General features: G+C 38.7%; 1 protein-coding gene across 1 annotated transcript in view; it reads right to left on the minus strand.

Moving 5' to 3' along the window:
- The window catches only part of JADE2 (jade family PHD finger 2), a 1,034,250-nt gene extending 1,030,168 nt beyond the window's left edge, over positions 1-4,082 (minus strand). Inside the window, exon 1 of the mRNA XM_053717215.1 lies at positions 3,137-4,082. The gene's annotated coding sequence lies outside the window, so the exon portion shown is untranslated. The remainder of the gene's footprint in view (positions 1-3,136) is intronic.
- Positions 4,083-5,114: the final 1,032 nt, after the last annotated feature.

The following is a 5,114-nucleotide window of genomic DNA, read 5'->3' on the forward strand; positions in this document are numbered from 1 at the left end:
ACAATTACAGTTGAAAAGTGAACAGTGCTGGTTGGCTCTGTACATATGAACAATAACAAACCTTCTAAATGACCTATGCTATACAACTCGTACTATCTGAAAAAGTAGGGAAACACCATTACCTGCTAATAATCAGCAAAACGTACAGCTTTTTGCTGCCGAATGACAATACTCATCAGGAATACATAAAGTATGCTACCATGTGTGCAGACTGACCCACAGCTCCCCCAGCAATCATGCCGCTATTACAAACTTCATTTAGTTGAAAGAATATATCAGTTGACAGATCCCCCCCACACACACACCACAAACAGAAACAACAGAATACAGTAATAATTTAAATAATATTTTCTTTTAGCCAAACAAAATTGAATGCAAATTTGATACAACAGGATTTTTAGAATAGTGGAGCACCTACATCAGTAAGCCTATCAGGAGCAGCATACACAGGTAGCATTGTTTGTAAGCTGCATGTCCTGCTCAGGATCTGAAAGGGGCTGCAGCACCCAAGCAATGCTGTAGCTTTGTGTTTTATCCCTTTGCACTAATAAATTAAGAGTATTTCCTTTTGCACTAGTAATTGTCCTTTTAAAAATAAACTAAATAAAAAAAACACACATTTTCAGTAATAAATGTACTTTTAGAAGTTTGGCAAACTACAAGCTGCAAAACTCTACCTACCCAGGAAGATAAAAAAAAAAAAAAAAAAAAAGCATTTCTAAGCCCAGAAGCACTTTTTTTCACAGCACACAAAATGAGTTTACACATTGGGAAAACTTTACTCCTAATATAGAGAAACTGGTTTCTGAGCAGTGTGAATGCAAACATGCAATGAGATACAAGGAGGAGCATGCAAAAAAAATGTAGATATGTTCTACTAATGCTAACTGCTCAAAAAGCATGTTCTATACAAGTGGTTAAATCAGTAACATTGAATTTTATAAATCAGGAGTTTAGCAAGCAGAGATTATTCACATAAAATGACCTTTACCCTATAAGTTGATGTAATACATAAGGCTGTAACTTAATGAGTCCTAACCACAATATCTTTAATCAATTTGAAGAGGTTTCAGATAGGCGTACTTAAGAGGATGCACAGCTGTTGCGTAGCACCTGCATCTCCATTGGCCTCTGGGAAGCTGCCTCCTGCAGCTGCTGCTATTAAGAAACCCCAACGCTGCCTTCTGCACATGACAGACTCATCCAACACAAATCAAAACATTTGGCACTTGAAAGTTAAATGTTTCTATCACAGCAATGAGCATTAGTGGGTTTCTAGTAAGAAAAGAAAAGGGAAAAAAAAAAAAAAAAGACTGTCTAGTAATGCCTTAAAATCAAAAAATCAAAATCTTAATTCCATGTTTGCAACCCATTTAAAGGATGTCATGCCACTTCAGTTGCTAAATTTGTATAAATTGCAGAACTGCATCAGTTTTCATCAGGGATGTAAAACAGGAAAAAAAGCCAAAAGGTGTCAAGCACAATGGGCACTACACAGAGCACAAAGATCCAAATCCTCTGAGGTTAAATATTATTCACTATGTAACATTACCTATAAATATTTATATCAAATAGTTTCCATTGTTTTCTTGCTGCATTACACAAATCAGGTCATTTTGGTATTTATTTCATAACTACATCAAGTGTGTTAGCAAGAAAGGATGGGGACCACAGCTTTACAGTCCAAACCTGGGGTAATAATAATTCTAGATTACATACAGAAACGGGATTTTGATACTTGAAATGAATACACCTCAGTACTAGTATATGATGATCTTGACGTTACCTACAAGCAATAAGACTAAGGAGGCATGGAATATTTTGAATGGATTACAAGAGTTGGGATTGCAGACAAATCGTTTAGTCACAATAACTGAATGCAGGACATAGATGTTAAAAAGTGGTGACCTACAAACTAGATGCTCAAGAAACGCAGGTACTTGTCACAAAATAGCCCGACACCCTGACTAGCAAAAAAAAAATACCAACAGATGGCACCTCTTATGCAAACTATAATGAACAATGTCAATATAAACAACACCAGACAATATTAATCAAAACCCCTTTTCTGCCAGAGAGCGTTGTAATGCACCTCAAACTACCTAATGGGTTAATCTTTAGCAAAAAGTGACAGTACCCATGCGAGGCCTATGAAGTGTGTTGCATAGTATAAAAAACGAAACGGCAAAACACCCCCGAAATCTATTTTAGCAAGAACCTATAAATGTAAGCCCTGCCTACATCTTATCAGTGTGCAGTGACAAGGAAGGATGATATGACAGTGCATGTGCAAGCGGTGAGCAAGGAGGAGGTTGTATGCTGCGTGTGGTAAAGGAGTGAGAAATGTTTATACAGCAAGCTAATAATGATGATCTACAGGAGCAGAGACGCCCCCAGAGGCGTCGGATGGGAAACCGTGTAAGTCGCAGAAGGTAAACAACAGCCACGCCCCCTACAGGCCTCTCCTCCAACGTGCAGCAGTACATTTCCATTGCAATGCTGATACACATGACAGCAGATCTGCCCCCTTTTTCTTTGCTTTCTAATACGTTTGTCAGCGCTAGCCTGTGTAACCTAATCTGGTCAGGTAGTGTAGGATCGCCCCTTTTTATGAAACCTAGTACTCCTCATCTTGGTTAAACCCCCGTATGTGCATAGGTAGCACGTGAAAAGGCGAGGGAGGTTGTGTGTGAAACTATCTTGCGCGTTACACTTTGCACTCCCCTCCTCCGTGTCACAAAACCATTAGATGACTCTTAGATAGCAACGGCAGTGCCAAACAAAACTGCAGATCAAAATAGAGTATGCAAGGTGTCTCTGTCATAGTGGTGCAGTCATTAATAAAAATGGGTCTACAAAATATACGAGAGAATTAAAAGTTGTTTACAGCCTGACATTCTATTACTTTTTGGCTACCAGAGAGGGTTGCAAACCATTACGGAGCAATCTTCTCATGCGACCGAAGGGTTAAACATGACTACACAACGTGCGCAATTAGGCAGCTTCCCATTTTCTCCTCTTTAAAAATTAAGCATAATCCATCCAGCAGATTTGTGACAACTCCCCCATCGCCACCCTCCTCTTCAAGCAAACGGCAAAATAAACCCAATGCACCTTTCAACAACATGGCTATTACCTTGATGTGTTTGGAGTGTCCTCACTGTTGTGGTCTGCTCAGGTTAAAATAGGGGAGGATCCTACTGAATAAAATATATAGAAAACCATGAGCCTTCCAGAAAAAGTCCAGTGTATCATTGGTCTATACAAAGATGATCTCTCTCTCTTCTCCTCTCCAGGAGTGGATACAAAGTAACTCCATGTATGACATCCAAAAAATAAATAGATGGCCGCCTTTTCAATTCCTCAACCTTTTGCTGATTTCTTCTTTTTTATATGCAGACTTCCTAGGTTTGTTGCAAATCTATGTATACATATGCATGCGTGTGTATGTTGATATGAATGGTTGCAGGCTGCTCTGCCTGAAAAGGGGGTGGGTGCTGTTAGCTTACTTTCCACTCAATCCAGTGTCAATCTCACGCTGAAGGGGCATGGAGGGGGGTTTAACTTGGTGTTTGGCGACCCAGGTAGGGCAGAAAGCATGATGTGTCCATCTAAAAGTGATGATGCCCCATTTTCAATTAAATTAATAAGTCTTGTACAGTAAGAATTGGAAAACGTTAAATGATCAGATTGCACTACAAGTCAGATCAGGTTGGTTTCGCAATGCTTCAGCCCAGGAAAACACTTTTTTCTCTCACTCCTCTCAGACCCCCTCCTCTTTTCCTAAACCCCTCTCATCACTCCCTCCTCTTCCCCTCCTCTCATCCTTTTTCACTTTCCCCCTCTATAGCTAGTGCTGCACCGTTTCTTTTCCTGTTTGTCCTCTTAGAGTCTCTTACTTTCTTATCTTGCCCTGCCCCTTTTTTTCTTTTTACTGTTCGTTTTTTACAACCCCTTCCATTTCAACAATGTTCGTTTTTTTACTATATCACTGCTAAATAAAAAAAAATTCTTGCTGCCTTCCTTCTTCCAGGTGTCATATAAAATTAAGTTCCCTCAGCAGATCTTGTATCCCTCTCATGAAACAGCATTCGACTCCAAACCCTGCCCCTGCCTGCATGTCTCACAGTCTCTTTCTCCAGTTCTTCTTTTAAGGTGGATTAGTTTAGTTGCTGCATGTACTGGTGGGTGCTGTTTTATATATGAAAACAAAATGTAACAACATAGCAACATTACTGCAAGAAGATATATTTGCACAGAAATATAAGATTATAAATATTCCTCATAGTTTACTTCTACCATGGCTCTTATCAATCAGATTTCCCTCAAAGAGCAATGTAACACTTTTTTTGTACTGTATGTTTATCTCAACATGATTTTTCCAGTTTAGAAACAAAATTGTATGTTAGTTTGCCTTTCCAGCTGTATATTTTAGGGCTATATAATATTTATCTTGGTTCACAAAACAGTGGTTTCTCCACTTTATGTTGCCATTTGCTGTGTGCTTTGCTATTGCATGATATGGAGGTAAGGTGGTTATAAATAATTAAAGGGACACTCAATCAAAATGAAACTTCAATTATTCAGATAGAGCATGCCATTTTAAACAACTTTCCAATTTACTTCCATTAAAAAAAATATGCACAGTATTTTTATATTTAAACTTTTTGATCCTACTGAGCATGTGCAAGAATAAGTGTGTATGCATTTGCGAATGGCTGTCACATGGTACATGTATACATTTGTGTTTGGCTGATCGCTGTCACATGGTACAGGGAGAGTGGAAAAAGACATAACTTTTAAAATTGTCAGGAAAAAATATCTAATACTCATTTGAAGTTCAGACTAAGTGCTATTGCATTCTCTTGTTATCTTGCATTTGTTGAATATGCAAATCTACTGTGTTGACTGGTCCTTTAAAGGTGTTTGTGTGTACCCTTACTAACAGGTTTTCTCTATCCACCGTGTCCAGTGAGTGTCTAAATCCAAATGAAGGGAAATAAGGAAGTAGGGATGCGATACATGGAAGTCTGCTGCTATGTACATTTCTTGCTAAAGTTTGAAAGGTTTGAAGTAGTGATGGCCAATTGGGGGCTTGTGAGACAAATGCTGCC

The sequence above is a fragment of the Bombina bombina genome, chromosome 6 (genome assembly GCF_027579735.1).
Source record: "Bombina bombina isolate aBomBom1 chromosome 6, aBomBom1.pri, whole genome shotgun sequence".
Lineage (NCBI taxonomy): Eukaryota > Metazoa > Chordata > Amphibia > Anura > Bombinatoridae > Bombina > Bombina bombina.